At 35.1% G+C, this 20,780-nt stretch overlaps 3 protein-coding genes across 5 annotated transcripts in view; all 3 read left to right on the forward strand.

Annotated features, from left to right (window-relative positions):
- The window catches only part of LOC105342260 (uncharacterized), an 89,889-nt gene extending 86,992 nt beyond the window's left edge, over positions 1–2,897 (forward strand). The window contains exon 5 of the mRNA XM_066076325.1: positions 1,471–2,897. The gene's annotated coding sequence lies outside the window, so the exon portion shown is untranslated. The remainder of the gene's footprint in view (positions 1–1,470) is intronic.
- Positions 1–20,780, forward strand: part of LOC117687750 (uncharacterized) — a 232,769-nt gene that overhangs the window by 109,710 nt on the left and 102,279 nt on the right. The gene's annotated exons all lie outside the window — the stretch shown is intronic.
- LOC105324114 (talin-1) overlaps positions 9,145–20,780 on the forward strand; it is a 48,490-nt gene continuing 36,854 nt past the window's right edge. Inside the window, exon 1 of the mRNA XM_066076385.1 lies at positions 9,145–9,267. The gene's annotated coding sequence lies outside the window, so the exon portion shown is untranslated. The remainder of the gene's footprint in view (positions 9,268–20,780) is intronic.

Genomic DNA, 20,780 nt, shown 5'->3' on the forward strand with positions numbered 1-20,780 from the left:
CAAATTTGGTAACGATAATTTTTAAATTTACACACGTACATGATCGGTCACCAGAATAAGCGTCGTAAAGAAAAGCTATGAGTGATGCATCAACTCCTTCTGCACATTCCAAACGGCTGATATACCATTTAAGTACATCACTGGCTATCTAGTTACCTCAACGTTTACAAAAGTCGCTTATACTCTGTCGACATATCAGCTATTTTCATCCACGATCGCCTTTCCTTGGATGGTTATGTCCAGTTGCATATTCCAGCGATCTCACATGAAAACTAGTTTTATTACGAGTTTTTCTGCACAGTGAATAATATCACAAGCTATCGCATGTATTTTCCTTTCATTTTCAATTCAGTCGGTTCAGATTATAACTCACTATTTGTGTTTAATCCATTAAATTCAGCTCAATAGCTCTGCATCAGCTGAAGGTGCATCCATTTTGAATATTGTTGCTGTTGTTGTTTTGTATTCATACGCGCCGCTTTATTTACATTATTTACATTTTTGATCAATGACACATCACATTTTTTTATTTGAAAATGTTTTATTAAATGATAAGAAATGAAGATAACAATTTTTCTATTGATCGACGTATCAAAGAAAAAATTGACCAGAAAAAATAAAAATTGTATTTGGTATGAGGTTCCTCAGGTAAGAGTTATCGTTCCTAAGTCCTAAGGCCGAAACACCTTGGGTACTTTTCAATTTCTTAGTTGAAGAAAATTTCCTAAATATTGTGTTAGAATGATAAATACTACATATTTCATTATAGGTCTATATAAGCAAATATAATCGCTTTAATGCAACACTATGTCAAATAAATAAAGGGGAAAATTAACTTATAGGATTATAATGTGGATTAAAGTACATTACTACTGAAATACTTTCATTGGTTTAGAATTTTCTTTCACAATATTTAACCAAAAAATACGTCTTAGAAACTTTTGGAAAAGTAATAAATTTTTCAAACCCGACTCGAACTCGTGACTTACAGGCCCGTAGTGAGCGCTCTTACCCACTGGACTGCGCTGTTAGGTAACAATGATGGGAAAGAAGCTATAATTTATAAAATTACACTTGATTTATTGTTTATTTCGATAAATAATACGACACAACATAAAGGTGTCACATACCACCTTACATGTAAATAATGAATTTTATCAAAATGTTGATTTATTCTACTAATTTAACAAATTTTTCAAAAGAGCGGTCCCATTACAATTCGCATCAGTTGCAATCAGCCAGTACCAGAATTACATGCTTCCAGATTTACTTTTTTGCGCACTTTGTCATCAGAAAGTGGTGTAGAATGCCACCTTAATGCATACTCTGCCATTCATGATGTGTAGCGTTGTCAAGTAATGGGAGAACATGGGGTATTTGAGCTTGCTCACTTTTTCTTTCCTTCTTGTCCAAGTATTTGGTATTAATCATTTAATACAATTATAAATTAATTATTTTTGTTTCTTGCAGACAAGCTGCTTTTTTAAACGCCTTCAGGGGGAGACAGTAGAAAACCTGCCCGGATTACCCATAATTCCAATGGAGTTACAGAAGCTAAATAATTACCGGTCATCAACGGACTTAGTGTTCTGTGCGTGAACTCTACATAAACAACGTTTCATGAATGGACTCTGTATCTGTGTAGGTGAACCAAAATAATGCGTCATCAATGGACACTGTTGCTGTGTATGTGAAATCTGCACAAAAATAACGCTTCATCAATAAACTTTGTATCTGTATAGGTGAAATCTGCATATATAACGCATCCTCAATAGACTCTGTGCTCTGTGTACCTTATCTCTTTATGAATAAGGCATCATCAATGGAATCGGGGTTTTTTTGTGTATGTGAACTCTACTGTATTTGTTATCATACGTTTTTTATTAATTTTATCTTAGTGTAAATTTTGTCAGTATATAATATGTTTTACATATCTAAGCTCCTGAAATTTCTGGTATCTTTCGGTGCTAGGACGGAGATGTCCATTACAATTGTAGCCAATGTGTCACATGTTGTTGTTTTTTTCAATTTTGATTTTTACACAAATAATCTTGTATGTTGTAGTGAACATTTTATTCAAAGGGGAATAACTCAAAATTTGTATTTTTCAGTCAGGATGAAAAACAGTTATTCCCCTTGAGAATGAGAAATGAATTTGATGGTGTTTATCCCTGACAGTTTTATTGGTAGGACTGAATATCAGTTAATGTATTTTTACAATATACCGTGATCATTTGGAAAGAAGTGATCTGATAAGCTTTTGATAAGAATTTGATAAGTTTTAGATGGTTTTTTATACAATGTTATGTAGTTTTAATTTCAATATATTAATAGTTGATGTTAGATTAATTCATTAAGTTTAGCTGTGCATGTGTAACAATTGGTGCATCATATATTGCTTGTTGTGCTCAAAATGTAGGTCACAATGACCCAATTAGAATTATGGTAGTTTATGGTGAAACTATTTTAGAACATATCTATTTGGAAAAAAAAAACAAACTTGTGTTTTAGAAATGAAGTACCATTAATCATACCAGGAGTCATTTACTCATGTATATCAATGTGAAAGTAGGTCATGATGACCTCAATTTGTATTTAGCAAGCTGCTAATCCTATGTGTTGTTAATGGTGTTTAAGCACATTTCTCACACTCTGTATCTCTGTTGACCAGATAGATAGGACAACTCAAGTTAATGTCATTTTCTTTTGAGAATTTTTTTGTTTTGTTTACGCACACAATGAACGTGATGAAATACATTTATAACGTATATATAGTATTATGTTTATTTTTATTGTGTTTACGCTTACCATGAAAAACATAATACTTGTATACAAATGATGTTTGGGTAAATGTAGCGAGCTGTAGATAAAAGTCAATAAACTTAAAGTGACATGTCTATATTGTTTGTCTTTTTTCATAGTCAGGCAGTACTGTAATACTTGGTACAGAACGAGGACACAGATTAATCCAGAACGAGGACACGGATTAATCCACAATCACACACTTTGTATATATACCGATAACCCGCGATCCCGCATTTTTCATATACGGTTAATCCACAATTACGCATTTTGCATATATCGTTACACCACAATCTCGCATTTTTAAATATCACATATCTAAAATGTAACATCTAAACCAGAGACATATAAAAAAATATGTCTCTGTCTAAGCCAGACAAAATTCGAAAAATAAATGGGTTAATATGTGTAATTTTATATTCCAGAAATCAAAAAATAGCATTACCCTGCCGTTTTTACCTTTTTAAAATCTATTTTGAATTTAAAACCCCACAGGGGCTCAGTTGTCAGACACTGAAATTTATAACAATTTATTCCCGAATAAAAAAAATATACATAAATGGTCATTCAATATATGTTCTATGGTATCGAAATAAAATACGCCATTAAAATCGCCCTTTATCGTTGTTTTAAAAAATGTGTATCATATGTACATTAAAACAAAAGGCCCAGGGGCCACATCACTCACCTGAGCAACAATTGCCTTATTTCTGATCAAATTAGCATTACAGTATCAAAATACCTCGACATTAGTTGTCGAGGTATTTTGATACGGTAATGCTAAAAAAAAATTGAAAATCTGCCAATTTTTACCCACCTCTTTTTTGGGTAAATATTAAGCCCCTTTTGTTGTTGTACCTGTAAGAAGATTTTTTTCTTTTCCTATATACCCCCCCCCCCCATTGCGTGGCCTCACTTTTCTCTAGGGAATCATGGTTTCATCAAACTTAAATCTGCATAACCTCTGCTTTCACACTAAGTACTGAGTTTTGGACCGAAAACTTTCCCAGAATATTTATAAAGATTTTCTCTATATATTCCTATGTAAAAATTCAAACTGCCATCACGGCCCCGCCCTACCACTAGGGACTGTGATTTTGCAAACTTGAATTTACACTACCCGAGGATGCCTCTACACAAGTTTAAGCTTTTCTGGCCCAATAGTCTTTAAAAAGAAATTTTTTAAAGATTTTCTCTATATATTCCTATGTAAAAATTCATCCCCCATTGTGGCCTCACCCTACCCCTGGACTATTATTTAAACAAAATTGAATCTATACGATCTGGGGATGCTTCCAATCAAATTTGGGCTTTCCTGGCCTAATAGTTTTGGGAAGAAGTTTTCTCTATATATAAAAATTTATCCCCAATTGTGGCCCTGCCCTACCCCAGGAACCATGATTTGAACAAACTTGAATCTACATTATCTGAAGATGATTACACGCCAATTTGAGCTTTCTTGGCCTAGTAGTTTTTAAAAGAAATTTTTTAAAAAGATTTTCTCTATATATTCCTGTATAAAAATTTATCCCCCAATTGTGACCCCACCCTACCCCCGGGGACCTTGATTTGAACAAACTTGAGCCTACACTATCTGAGGATGCTTCCACTCAAATTTGAGCATTCCTGGCCTATAATAGTTTTTGAGAAGAAGATTTTAAAAGATTTTCTCTATATATTCCTATGTAAAACTTGATCCCCCTATTGTGGCCCCTTCCTACCCCCGGGGACCATGATTTGAACAAACTTGAATCTACACTATCTATAAGGATGCTCCCATTTTAAGTTGAGCTTTTCTGGCCTAATAGTTTTTGAGAAGACGATTTTTAAAGATTTTCTCAATATATTCCTTTGTAAAAATCCATTCCCCATTGTGGCCCCACCATACCACCAGGGACTATGATTTGAACAAACTTGAATCTACACTACCTGAGGAATCTTTCATTTTAATTTGAGCTTTTCTGGCCTAATAGATTTTGAGAAGAAGATTTTTAAAGATTTTCTCTATATATTCCTATGTAAAACTTGATCCCCCCCTTGTGGCCCCTCCCTACCCCCGGGGACCATGATTTGAACAAACTTGAATCTACACTATCTATAAGGATGCTCCCATTTTAAGTTGAGCTTTTCTGGCCAAATAGTTTTTGAGAAGAAGATTTTTAAAGATTTTCTCTATATATTCCTATGTAAAACTTGATCCCTCAATTGTGGCCCCTCCCTACCCCCGGGGACGATGATTTGAACAAACTTGAATCTACACTATAGTCTGTCCCAAGATATTCGGAATACACGCGGAATACATCGCGCAATATTTCAACGTTATCATCCGGGCTTGCTGCAATACAAAATCTCCGTAGACATCTCATTTTTTAGCATTGTATTGAAACCTGATAAGCTAACAGGGGCGTTTCGACTGAGAAATCTTGGAAATTTTTCAGAGTTTTGAATGAACATCGTTTGAACCCTGAGGTATTTATAAATATCAAGCAATTAAACCAAATGTGAATCCAAAATATCTTGGGACAGAGTATACCTGAGGATGCCTCCAAACAAATTTCAGGATATTTCCATACAGGTTACAGCTTTTCAGGCCGAATAGTTTTTGAGAAGAAGATTTTTTTAAAATACCAACAAATTTTCAATAATTCTCAATTATCTCCCCTTTAACACAGTTTAAAGAGGGCGTGGCCCTTCAAACTTGAATCCCCTTCACCTAGTGGTGCTTTGTGCCAAATTTGGTTGAAATCTGCCCAGTGGTTCTCGAGAAGAAGATTAAAATTGGAAAAGTTTACAACAACGACATACAACGGACAAATTGTGATCAGAAAAGCTTACTTGAGTCTTTGGCTCAGGTGAGCTAAAAAGTAAAGCGACGACACTCGCCATCTTGGATTTCAGGGGGGGGGGCTCAATTCACAGTTTAATTTCAACAAGTTATACCCTTTGTCTACCGGTTTCTGGCGAGAACTAGGTCACAAAATGATCCGATGACTTCTCCCTATACTTTATATAAGTATACATGCCGTTTTAACCACCCAGTGACCCGAAACGTCCTCGATACCATTCCATTTCATCGAAAGCAACGGAAGTTTGCATCGAGCAACGCGACACCTAGCGGCGGCTCTCCATATAAAGCAGAGATGTTTTGAATGCATACGGTAAGTCCAGAGAAATCGAAAGAACCCCGCGAAAATAGACAGCGACCAGGAAAAATGTGTAAACATTGCGGAAAATGATCACAATATCTTGATAACAGGCCAAGCTGGAACAGGAAAGACAATAACAGTAAAAAACATTGTCACATGGTCACCATCTGTACCAAGACGGGTAAGTCTAAGCAACATATAGCAACTTAAAGCAACATACAGCAACACGCGGCATATAGCAACACACTGTAACTCTCAACACACAGAAACACAGAAGTTACAGTTGGATGACAGCTACACAGTGGGGCAACTGATGGTCACCATCTATATCAAGATAGGTACTGTGGAATCATTTAATATGGTGGGGGTCAAATTTTTGATGGACAGATGTTAGCACATACAGCACCAAATAGCAACACACGCAACATGTAGCAACACAAACACATATGTAAGGTGAATGACAGCCACACAGTTGGGCAACACAATTTGTACCAAGATGGGTAAGTGTTAGCAACATACAGCAACACTTGTCAACATATTTTCTGTATTGTTGTGTAATTGTATAGTGGTTATAACTTTAATTTATACCAGAAGTTCCATGATATTCTTAAGTCTCTAGTTGCTTAAGTTAAGTCAGTCTCAAATGTGTCAGTTTTCTTAAATCCAAAACTCCGTAATAATGTAAATGTTCTAGAAAGTTATATCAACGCTCAATCACTCTATCAAATATTTATGAGTATTTCAAAATCACACATTTCACATGTAAATGAAAATGCTTGTTATGGATCCATAGAATTATTTATGAACAAATATACAGTTATACAAACTTCCCGTTATCACCATCCTTACCACGTTACAACGTAAATGTAAGCCTGCCTTAAAGTTAATTTAAAGTCCAAGTAACCCAAACCTAATGCCAACCCACTTAGGACGGACTAAACTCCTTGCATGCTGCACAATGGAAATTTACGGGACAATAAACAAAATGCTTAGCGAGGCAATTAATGAACGAGATGGGAAACGGAGACTGGGGCCCACCCTTCTACCCGGGGAAGTGAGTTGACTCGAACCTTAGAGAAGATTCCACGTCAACTGCTGGACTAAGTCAAATCCCGACTTTATATACACCGCGCTCTGGGGGTGTGTTTCTCTTAACCAATCAGAAGGACTATATGTATTTATAACTCGACCCAGGTTTTCCCCACCTCATTATGAATAACACAGACATTTTCCCAATGATACTTAAACGAATACAACAAATCATATTTATCGTTACGTTTTGCTTAAGCAATAGATGAACACGTGCTTGACATGTGACCATGCTAAATATAATGTATATTTTCATTCATATCTTTGTTTACTGCTTGATGCTGTGTTATTTTCTTTTCTTTTTTCATGTATTATGTGTTCAAAGTGGCATATAGGCCCGACGGGCCGGGTGTTTAATCTATGCTGACTGTTGTTAATATTACACTTGGAAATGTATACACATGTCACTATAAATAAATAAATTACTTACTTACTTATAATCCTATCAGTTGTATTATTCTCTAGGTATCTCTAACCATGAGGAATACTCACTGGTCCGCGAGATGATGGACGACGAGAAAGAGAAGACGCTGACTCTCCGCCGAGACAAGTCCATCGCCAAGGACCAGAAGAAACTCGACGAGATGAGAAAGAAACTCCACACGGACGACGAACGTAGGCTACGTTCATTGATACGTGATTGGACATTTTCATGAAGTTTTGATCAAAAGATTTTAATTGGAGTAGTTGATGAAATTTAGATTTAAAAAAATGTATTGAGTTTTGATTGGATGTTTTGTAAATGAGTTTTGATTGGATGATTTTTCAGTGGAGTGGTTGGACCATTCACGGACCCTGAGAGAACAGGGGGTGTTGGACGTCGACACACTACTGCTGAGGAGGAAGTTCTTTTTCTCCGACCGAAACGTTGACCAGCGTGACCCTGTACAACTCAACCTGCTATACGTACAGGTAACCTAGAATTATACATACAACCTGCTATATGTAAAGTTAACTTAGAATTATACATACAATCTGCTATATGTACAGGTAACATAGAATTATACATACAATCTGCTATATGTACAGGTAACATAGAATTATACATACAATCTGCTATACGTACAGGTAACATAGAATAATACATACAATCTGATATACGTACAGGTAACATAGAATTATACATACAACCTACTATATGTACAGGTAACATAGAATTATACATACAATCTGATATATGTACAGGTAACCTAGAATTATACATACAATCTGCTATATGTACAGGTAACCTAGAATTATACATACAATCTGCTATATGTAAAGGTAACCTAGAATTATACATACAATCTGCTATATGTAAAGGTAACCTAGAATTATACATACAATCTGCTATACGTACAGGTAACATAGAATTATACATACAATCTGCTATATGTACAGGTAACCTAGAATTATACATACAATCTGATATACGTACAGGTAACATAGAATTATACATACAACCTGCTATATGTAAACAGATAAGTGTGTTTACTGGATAAATCTAACCAGATAAGTGTGTTTACTGGATAAATCTAACCAGATAAGTGTGTTTACTGGATAAATCTAACCAGATAAGTGTGTTTACTGGATAAATCTAACCAGATACATGCTTAATTCCATTTATTTATATGTATACTTCGTGTGTTGACAGGGTAAATCTAACCTAATCACGGCAGGTAAGATGGTCGGCGAGGCGTCACAGGAAGTGATGACAGGCATTGGAGAGACGGCTGACGACATGGACAGGATGTACCAGGTGAGGCGCTCTGATTAATTGTCTTCGGCTAACTGTGTGATTTCTTTCTTAAAAATTGATGTCAGTAAGGTAACATCTCATAGAATCAACAATGAATGTATACAGAAGGACGTATTTCTTGTGTTTTAAAAACTGTAGATTCCTAATTAAACGCAAGGTATAAACATCACGTAAAATCACATGAAACTTTGGCGTAGCAATTTCATATACTCAAGATTTGATGCAGCTGAATCTTGAAATTTAAGACTTGCATGAAATAAGTAATCTACATTATCATTTTAAATGTACATGTATCATTAGATTTGATATGAATGGTGTTGTATTTTTAGGAGACATTGCTAGCTCTTGCTAAGGCAGTGGCCAATGCGACGGCCCAGCTCGTCCTGAAGGCCAAGAGTGTGGCCAGCACCACCGAGGACCAGGGGCTTCAGAACAAGGTCATCAGCTCGGCGACCAGCTGTGCCCTCACGACAGCTCGTGGCCTGTACCAAGGTACGTCTGTTCATCTACTGTACACAGGGTTATTGTAGCCTTGTATTTCTTTCACCCTTCTACTTGCAAATTTGTCCTGTCTTCAATTTGCCAAGATGTAGTTGTGTTAAAAGGGAGATGATTGGAGACCTCTGATTTTTCTGAGTCTTAAATTCATCTGCTGACAATGAGGAGAAAAATGGGCAAAAAAAAAACCCGGGGGTGAATATTTCCCTGTATACAGATAAACTTGAGGTGTGTAGTAAGATAAGTCGGAGTTTGTAGTTTATCCATGTACATCACAGAACAAACTCATCGACCGGGCGACGGTCTGTACCCTCGCCACATTTCAACTCGAAGCTTGTAGCTAGGTACGAGTTATATATCATGGCTTGGAATAAGGTATGATTTATCAGGCTTTGTCACAGCTTGCAGCTTGTTTTAAGTTAAAGGTAAATTGACTGACAGAGCTAATAGCTTGTACAAAGCTTTCAGATTGTCTCTGTATATCTCTGTAGCTCCATGACTTTGGTTCGGTAAGAAGCTATGCTGACTGGTAACACAATTTTATTTGGATAACCTTAGTTTGCTGTTAATTAAGGTCTTCCGTTTCCAACGGAAGACCTTTCTATTATTGTGCGGGTTAAGATTATTAGGGTCTTCCGTCTTCAGCGGAAGACCCTTCTATTATTGTAATGTTTCTTTTTCAGGTTTTTTAGGGTCTTCCGTCTTCAGCGGAAGACCCTTCTATTATTCTATTGTTTCTTTTTCACTTTTCTTATTATTATTCTTTTTTTTTCTTACCGATTTTGTGCAGACGTTTTCTCAGAGATGGCTCAACCGATTTCATTCAAATTTTCAAGATTAACGTGACTTTATCTGAAGTTTATTGTTTTTTATCCATTTTTGAAAATACACTTCCGGTCGGAAGTTATCGTCCGTTTACGATTTTTAAAAGTCAATTTTGTCTGTCGGGTTTCTCAAAAACGAGTAAAGATAAAAAGCTAAAAATTTCAGAGATGATAGATCTACCGTATTTCTGGTGCACCTCGGTCAAAAGAATGTCCGCCGTCACTTCTGGTCGTCATCGGAAGGAAATTTGAAAAATTTAATTTTTCGAATTTTTTATTTTTTTATATTGTTCTTTGAGATTTTTACATCTTATAGTGACCCTTTTACTGATTCAGAATATGTATTTTGTTTAAAAATCGATCAACGCGTTCTCGAGATATTAGGCATCAAAGTCCTGAAGCGAGAGTCCGAGTAGCTCAGTCGATAGAGTCGTGGACATTGCCCAGGCGACCCGGGTTCGAGCCCCGAGTGCCGAATTTCTTTCCCCCTCTCTTTGTGCTTAGATCTGATTTTTTTTATCTTTAAAATGATGGATTCTGTTCTTTTCTGTTTTGATTTAGTAAAAGAAGATACAACAATATCGCTTTTCCCCGTATTTGAGTATTGAGATCCATAGCTATGTATTCATACTGAAATAAAGTTAACATGTTGAAAAAAATCAAAAGTTACATCTTTAAAACAACGCTTATACATTGTTCTAACATATGTATTTTGTTTAAAAATTGTGTAATATGTGATATTTAGAATTTAATATTCTCCGTTTAATAATGAAGTCACTGACCGACCCCCCCCCCCCCCATTCATAAAATCATTTAGTTTTTCTGACCCGATTTTACTTGATCTTTGATCTTGGACATTTAATATCAACTTAGTATCATTCTAGATTACTGTACTAATTACCAGACCAATTCGTTCATTATTAACAGAGTTATGAACTTTTTGGCATTTGAGTTTCAATCGTCGTGTTTGACATGTACTGTACAAAAAAAATTCTAACTCCCGAGCCCTTCACTCAATTCTAATGAAAATTCGTGAAAATGAACCTCGGACCCCATTCTTATTGTCTGTCAAATATGCAGCGGATTGAACAATTAAGAATAATCAAACGGCGCTTATAGCCTATACGCGGAAATAAAATTTACACACTACACACACCGACCCCCCCCCCCCCCCCTTCATAAAATCATGAAGTTTTTCTGGACTGATTTTACTGAATCTTTCATCTTGAACCTTTATTTTCAACCTAGTACCATTCTATAATTACTGTACTAATTACCAGACCAATTCGTTCACTTATAAGAGAGTTATGAATTTTTGGACATTTGAGTTTCGATTGGCGTGCTTGACATGTACTGTAGAAAAAAATTCTAACTCCCGAGCCCTTCACTCAATCCTAATGAAATTTTGTGTAAATGTACCTCGGACCCCATTCTTATTGTCTGCCAAATATGCAGCGGATTGAACAATTCAAAAGAAATTCCTGAGATCAAGCGGCGTTTATAGTCTGTACGGGGATTTCAAATTTACACAGTGCAAGGGATGTAAGCAGCCGCGTAATATTTCTGTTGCATGTATATTTCTTTTTTTCCGTTTAGTCTGTATCTACGATAGCGTGTGAACTACTCATGAATGTTAAAACTGTGGAAATTACTGTCATCAAATGTTTACCGAATAAATTTACGTGTTACTGATTTCGTTATTTCTACATTTATAATGATTTTATCAATCCTGTTGAAATAAAACAGTCAAACACAATAGTAAACGACACGAAAAAAAATCTCAACACTGAAATACATGTGTAAAATGCATCAGTCATTGTTTTAGGACTTTACTTCCCCTAATTATCGTTAACCGAATCTGAGATCCACACCTCAAAACTCTACTTTCGATTTATTTACGACGAAAATCAAGCTCGGGTCTTTTCACCCCCCTCCAGACAAAAACACGCATCAATATTTCAAATGACTTCGCACTGTTACCAAACCTGTGTAGTCAGACATCTCACACATCGTTCCTCATCTCATACAAAAATTTAGCTCCTGTCCCGGGCGGAAACGCCCCAAATTCAAAGAGAAATTCCGGAATTATTTCGCGTCAGCCATGTTTTGACGTGAACCTTTGCTGAAATACTGTTATGACACCTGCGAAGGCCTCGCCGGAGCCAAGATTTCTTCTTTCCCTCTTTCTTTCTCTCCACTTTTTTTTTTTTTTTGATTTTCTAACCGAAATATTCAATTTAAAGGGGTTGTTTGACTTTAGTACAAGTTGAAAACACTCTTTTATTACGATTTTGACAAAAGCAGCCTAAAATTATTAGGGTCTTCCGTCTTCAGCGGAAGACCCTTCTATTATTCTATTGTTTCTTTTTCACTTTTCTTATTAGGGTCTTCCGTCTTCAGCGGAAGACCCTTCTATTATTCTTCGGTTTCTTTTTCACTTTTCTTATTAAGGTCTTCCGTTTTCCAACGGAAGACCTTATTGTTTTCGTTCGGTTTCTTTTTCCCTATTATTATTTTTTTTTTCTTACAAAATTTGTGCAGGCGATTTCTCGGAAATGGCTGAGCCGATTTTCTTGAAACTTTTAGATCTAATAGATATCAATCCGAACTTTATATATATATTTTTATTTTGATGACGTCATTTCCGTTCTTGAGAAAATGACGTTTTAACGATTTTCAGAGGGTCGGCTTGTCCAGGGATCTCCTCCGAAACGGTAAAAGATATTGAGTTCAAACTTTCAGGGATTGTAGACAAGAGGTTGTAGATGTGCAATTTGGCATTCATATTTGTCATGCCCAAAAGGCGTTAAAGCTCGCCTGGTCCCGAAAATTGAGACTAAAAAAAGGTCGTAATTTTTCATGGTTTTCTTAGTTTATCTCTTTTCTGAAAAATATTTTGTTAACACATGTAATGCAAAAAAAGTTTATATTTACAAGACCTTTCATTTGATATCAAGAAAAAGGGGCTGGCCCCTAACATTAGGGAACCAAAGGGCTCTAAAGTCTTTAAACTGTAGTCCTTTACTGAGAGATATTTTGTGAAATGTTATAGAAGCAAATATGTTCATCTCACAGTTATGTATCCAAGCAATGTAACGATTTTGTCATGTATTACGTAATTAAGGGTTTTTAGGGGCCAAAAGTCAAAAATTTCGATCACCCATATCTCAGAAAGGAAAAATATTTTGTTATAAAACACAGAAGAAAAGTTGTTCAAATTAATGTTCTTAACAATATGCAACCTTCAAAATGTTGTTAAACGGCCCCTATAAGGAGATAAGGGATCGGCCCCTAAAACCTTGTTTCTCATATATCTCCAGAATAGTAACAAATTTCTAAGCACTTGTTGAACAAAATTTGTTTAGAATTAAATGACCTTTCATTTGATATCAAGAAAAAGGGGCTGGCCCCTAAAATTAGGGAACCAAAGGGCTCTAAAGTCTTTAATCTGTAGCCCTTTACTGAGAGATATTTTGTGTAATGTTATAGAAGCAAATATGTTTATCTTACAGTTATGTATCCAAGCAATGTAACGATTTTGTCATGTATTACCGAATTAAGGGTTTTTAGGGGCCAAAAGTCCAAAATTTCGATCACCCATATATCAGCCCCTTTAACCTTGTTTCTCATATATCTCCAGAACGGTAACGAATTTTTAAACACTTGTTGACAAAATGTTTTCAGAATTAAATGTCCTTTCATTTGATTCCAAAAAAAAAGGGACTGGCCCCTTAAATTAGGGGATCAAAGGGCTGTAATTTTTTATCTATAGCCCTTAAATGAGAGCCATTTTGTGAAAGCTTATTAAGGCTAGATTAGGTATAATACGTTTCTATATCCTTACAATATAATGATTTTCTCTTGCGTTACCAAAGTAGGGTTTTTAGGGACAAAATTAATCTTTTAAATCTTAATTGGAGAAAATGCAAGCATTTAAAAAAGCAATGTAATAGAACTTATAAAAAGCGATGCAATGAAGCATTAGTACTTCACTCCTTTTTCCATATCATGTTTCGTTGTCGAAAATCAAAGTCGATGACGTCATATTTTCTTCTAAAAATCGGTCGGAAGACCTCCTCGTTGCTCGCAACGAGATCATGTCTAGTTAGGGTTTTCCGTTTTTCAACGGAAAACCCTTCTGTTATTCTACTGTTTCTTATTATTAGGGTTTTCCGTTTTTCAACGGAAAACCCTTCTGTTATTCTACTGTTTCTTATTATTATTTTTTTTTTTTATCCGCAAATTTTGTGTAGGCCATTTCTCGTACATTTGTTGTCTGATTGTTATGAAACTTTCAGGGTATGTAGACAATGTTAATATCTCGGGACGTTTTTTTCAAATTTTTAAAATTCACTTCCGGTTATGAGTTATTGCCCTTTAATTGAAAATTGGGGGGTCTTTTGTCCAGAGTTGATCTCGGGACCTACAAAAGATAGTTGCATGAAATTTAGCAGAATTGTTGGTAACAATTTATAGTTTTGCTGGCATGAAAAGTTTGGCAAAATGTTTTTTAGTTTTTAAGCTATTTGCCGGTAAAGTATAAGGTTTTGGGGGGGTCTGAAATTTTGTTGTTTTTTGTATAATAACCTTTAAACTAAAAATATTTTGTTAATACATATAGAGCAAAAGTTGTTTAGAATAACGAGAGCTTTCATTTAAAATTTAAAAAAAAAGGGCTGGCCCCTATAATTAGGGGTCAGCAGCTCATACACGTATTTTTATGATAGCAAAAATCATTATCATTTAATGAAAAAAAATGAATTCAGTTATTGTTAATATATTAAATAATGTCATTTGGTATCAAATTAAACAAGTTCTGTGCTATATTTTTTTTTCAAATTTCATAAAACAAATATGTGAGAATCGTACATGAACGAGTTAATATGTCTATACATAGACACACAAGCGACCAAATGCCACTTTAAGGCCCAGGCATTTACTGCATTACGTTGTATTGCGTCTTAGATGAATTGTTGTGATTCAATTTCATTTTTTTCATCTATATCATTTATGAATTCAATGAACACACATTATTTAAACGTTCTATGTGCAACTATTTGTCGGGGCGCCCCTGTATGTAACCCCCGAGCGCGCGCCGAATGTAAACAGTAACGAACGGCATTGTAGAAAAGAGAGAGCCGTAATGCAGAAGAGAAGTTGTGTATTCTTTCGGTGTATACATGCATTTTCAATTTACTGTGAAACATATGAACATGCACAGGGAACAATACTACATATTTGTTAAAGGAGGATATTTTTCTCGTGTGAATCGTTTACGAGGAAATTCTGACAGCCACACTTCTGTCGACGATCAGCCGTTGATAAGCTACGAGTAATAAAGGAGAAAAGATGGACATTAAAGTGTGTGATTTATGTGGATGTTACTGAAGAAGGTGAGGCTTTTACTCCTTTTAAAGTTTCTTGTTAACTGGTTAAAAGTTAGTATATAGTATAGATGTACATGTAAGTACGTGCACACTGTTAGATGTTTTTGTTATGATGTGGGTGTATGTGATTTTTACATGTTTCATGGATGTTTAGACTCGCTCGAGGTTCATGGGGGACTGGAAAGGGTAACTGAATTTATCTATTTAAAAAAATAACAGATTGTGAATTTTCAACTCAAAATTCAAAGCAGGGTCTAATGAGAAACATATAATATATTCTTGTGCAGAAGACTCCAAATGTAGTCATGAATACCCTGTAGACATAACTTCAAGTAAATAAAATTGTATACTTCAGACTTCAGAGTTAAAACATGACTTTGATATCTTTATGATGCCGATCATTGTATCATTAGAGAGGTTTAGCAGACCAACGGGTACCCGGTACATGTACTTCTACATGTAGGTTACAAGTTAGAACTATGCGTACCATTCTACCAGTTCACATAATTTTTCTTGTTTAGCAGTTATGATGTGTACTTAAATTGTCTTTGTTAATGTTATAAATGTAATTTTTTATTCTCTTTTTTTAATCTGACTACTGGCAGTACTGGCGTGCGAGCAGTTCTTGCCGAGGACCATTTCTCGCTGGTGCACTGTTACATCATATTTTCGTATGTAATTTTATGTGTTGATAAAATGACGTAACAATGCACTGGTGAGAAATGGTACTCGGCGAGAACTGATCGCACGCCAATATTGATTAATTACAGACAAAAACTGAAGGTTGCGAGTGTTATTTTTTATTGAACAACATTGTTTAAAATAATTCTTTATATATGTGACGATCAGACCGGTTTGAATACCAGTGCCAGATAGATCAGTTGGTAGAGCACCTGACTAGAGATTCAGGGGGCCCAGGTTCAAATCCCAGTTTGGTCCTTCATTATTTCTCCCATCCTGTTACAATATTGGTGTTGTGACCAACCCCTGGAACTAACAGGTTAACTCGATCCTGCCAGGGGTGATCTTCGAGGGTGAAGATCATTTAAGGGGGGAGGAATGTGACGGTCAGACTGGTTTGAATACCGGTGCCTGATACATGTAGCTCAGTTGGTAGAGCACTTGACTAGAGATTCAGAGGGCCAGGTTCGAATCCCAGTTTGTTCCATCGTTATTTCTCCCATCTTTTACATATACCGTACATGTATATCAGATATATGACAGATGATTAAGGGTCATCACATGTTTTGCAAGATGCAATAAGTGTTAAATACCTTTACTTTACAACACAATACATTTAAGTGAATATTTATGTTTCTTGTTATTATTTGGTGTGGTTTTCTTGACAGTGTCGCATAAACAATTTACCCGCTCCTAAAACACAAACTTTCTTTTTGTGGATTCAGCTTACCGCTGATTGGCTGCTGTTGCAGCAGACAAATAAGATATGCACGCACAAAACACAATGAACTTATCAGAGAATGAGTTGAGTTTATTTCAACTGTTGGAATTTGGGTATTTTTTTTTTAAATGTATACTTGTGACAAAACATATACCGGTATGTGGTACATACAGCTGTAGCTTTATGAAGAAAATTTTGGTTAGACCATATATACCTATCATGCAAGTAAATGATATTTACAAAAAACTTAGAACAATTTATGGTGCACGAAATATACGCTAGTTTTATAAAGATTGACATACATGTAATGTACCACATTCTGTGAATAATCTATTAAAAATTCTTCATTAAGTTTACTCATACATGTTTTATGCTTATTACACATAGTATTGTTTTTAAAACATGTAATTTATAAGAAAATAAACAAAAACCCTCGCTAAATTTATTTGCCCCCCCCCCCCAAAAAAAAACACAGTAGAATTGATAAAAAATGGTATACCAGAAGCTAATACCAGTACATGTACTTTGACGCTGTTCGGTGGGTAATATTCGTTTGTAATTTACGAATTGAAATATTGACTGTTGCACTACAAGTACGGTACCGTAATAAACTCTCTCTCTCTCAAACTCTCTCTCTCTCTCTCAATTTGATAAGTGTTTATACCTATGAAAATTTTTTAATATCATATTATGACTTGATATGCAAATTTTTGATCTTGTACTGCCTAAATGTTATATCATGTATTGGGATATGTCATACTTATTACACTGCATGGTCAGTGTATTTTTTACAGAAATACTATGCATGTGTTAATGTAAACACAGCTATTACTAGTACATGTATGTAAACACAGCTAATTATTTTTTTTTTTTATTTCAGCTCAAAACAGACTCTTGTTACCACATGGCTTTTACCGGTACCTGTTGATTCTTGTGGGTCAGCTCCTGAGATTAACCTGTCACCTCTATCTACATGCATATTCCTTGTGTTCTACAGACTATTTACTGGTAATTCAAATTAAATCCAATAATGCATGAACAATAATGGAACTTGAAGAAAGCATCATGCCATGTTGTGGTTTGTGTTTGATAAGAAATTATGAAAACAAAATTAAGGCTGTTTAAAGAAATTCATAATTGCTGTGAAAATTTGTTTTTCAATAAAAGTATGCAATTATGTTTCCTTTATTTTTTATTTCATAAAGATATTTAGATGTGTTTACATAATTGAAAATCCCCCCCCCCTCTATTTAATTGTCTGCATTAAGATTACATGTAGGATATGTAAATGTACATTTGACTTTGAAATAACATCTGCTATGATAATTACTTTTGAAATGAACAAGAAACAACCTATTTCTACCTTTCTAAGGTATATATGCAGAAAAAAAGTAGAAAAACATGTCAAATTTGAACATTTTTCATTGAAATCAACTCTGTCTTCAGCTACCTGGGTGTGTTTGAATTTAATTCTAATTTAAGGCAGATGTCTAACTTGTAGGTTGTAACTTACTGTTTTAGCATGGTTAGAAGGAGACTAGAAATCAGAATAGATTAGATATTCACTAAATATGATTGTTAGCTTACTTTTTTCATGAAAACAAGAAATCACAAGCAGGACAGCTGTCTATTTGTTAATTAAAATGGTACAAATCATACAATAATCAAATAAAGATCAAATTTTAGAATCATTGATGATTGTTTTCAAATATGTGTGAGAAATTACTCAAGGAAATTGCCACACGTTTCATAAAATTAGGTAAAACATTTCAAACCATGACTTTTTATGAAAATCAAAAGATTGGGGGGGGGGGGTATACATGTAAGGGTATTTCTAAGTGATGTGAAGCTTTTATCATGATTATATCATGTAGGCATATGTTGTATTGAATAAGGTTTCTTTTTAAAGGTGGTTGAACAACAGTTGACCTCTAAAAAGTCAGGTAAAGATGTTTTACTATGGAGAACCCTGTAAATCTGTGTTTACTAAAGGAAATTGGAAATGGTGGGTTCACTTAAATGGCCATATTTTTATTAAACCTCAATGGAATTGGCAATATGTGGTATTCTTTTTCTCAGAATTGCATTAGCTTTCTTATTCTAAGACAATCCGTCTTTTCATAAAAATGTTAGTGTACTAAGTTAAAGGTACAAGGAACAGTTTCGGATAAACTACCGTCAATATTTTTGTAAAATTGAGAGTGACTGTACTTGAAGGTTTATCATTGTTGCGTAGATTCATGAAATGAATTTTAATGATTATCAATAGTTAGAGGGATGTCTCTTGTTGGAATTGGTAAGCAATATTAAGGCCCCTAATTTTAAGTACATGAGAAACAGAAATAAATTGTGAAACTTGCGGCTATGACAGATGTGTTGACTTTACAGTGAAATTGAAGGTTACAAACGGGAGGTTTTATAACATGAAATGTAGGTGGATGGGATATTATATGCCTATTTAGTATTTACTGGGTATGAGGACAATAGCAAGTTTATTGTCCCCCAAGACAGCAACTATTTAATGAGGCAAAGCCAAGGGAAATAGTTGCTGTGGAGTGGGACAATAAACTTGCTATTGTCCGAATAGTCAGTTTATTGGTATTTCATTATACAGAAGAAAACTTTATTTGTCAGCGATGCAGAATTTTTTGATGATAAACAAATTAGAGTTAAATCAAACTTTGTATTTAATGCGGCGATCTTACTAGGTCAGAGGTGTTCCGAGTTTAAGGTGATATGGGACACTTCCATGTTGTGACGTATTGTTTATCGAAATAAACAATAGAATAAAGTGTAATTATATAAGTACATGTAGTTTCTTTTCAAAAATGGTCACCTAACTCCTTAACGCAGTGGGTTAGAGGGTTTACTAGGAACCTGTAAGTCATGAGTTCGAATCCCGCTGGGGTTTTTATAATTTTTACCTTTTCAAATATTTTTAAAAGCTATTTTTTGGTTAAATATTGTAAAATTTGAAAATTCTAAACCGGTGAAAAGTTTTCAATTATATAGTACTTTAATCCACATTAATATCGACAGATGTCCCATACCACCTTAAAAAGGAGGGAAATCAAATTCTGCTGATGAATGGTTTTGATGACTATTCACCATGGTCAGATAGCATGGATACTATTTTAAATTAGATAAAAAGGCATGTTTATGCGGGCGCCTTCTAGTGATCAATTTGTCCGTCTGTCCATCCGAGATGGCTTGACAGGAGCATAGCTTCTCTCCCCTTGGCCCAATCTGGCTCATACGTCATCCACAGGGTTCCTTTGGTTGAAGGATGTGCAGTGACCTTGAACCATGTTGTTAGGTATAAGGTTAAGGTCATAGCAGAATTATATATATAAAATCCTTGTCTGGGGCATATCTTTTTTCCCTTTGGTCCAATCTGGCTAATACTCACAGAGTGTCTCTATGGTTAAACGATGTGCAGTGACCTTGCATGAATTTTCTAGGTAACGGGTGAAGATCATATCGGATCATGCAAAAATCCTTTTTTGAGAGCATATATAATTTCTACTAACCCCTATTTGGCTCAGACTTCACATAAGCAGAGCTTTTGAGTAAAGGGTGAAAGGGTGTGTAGTGACCTTGAACCTATTTTCAGTGAAAAGAAACTGTGAAGGTCATACCAGAATTATTTTTTTAAAAATCCTTGTCCGGAGTATATCTTCTCTCCCTTTGCTCCATTCAGCCTCATACTTCACCCACATGATGCCTTTGTTCAAAATATATGCAATGACCTCGAATGATATTTGTAGATGAAGAGTCAAGGTGATATCAGATCACACAAAAATCCATATTTTAAGAGCATACATATACTCTCCTTTTAGCCCCTATTTGGCTAATATTTTACCTTTACAGAGTTTATTGGTTAATGGCGTGCAG

This window comes from Magallana gigas, chromosome 1 (genome assembly GCF_963853765.1).
Source record: "Magallana gigas chromosome 1, xbMagGiga1.1, whole genome shotgun sequence".
In the NCBI taxonomy this organism is placed as follows: domain Eukaryota; kingdom Metazoa; phylum Mollusca; class Bivalvia; order Ostreida; family Ostreidae; genus Magallana; species Magallana gigas.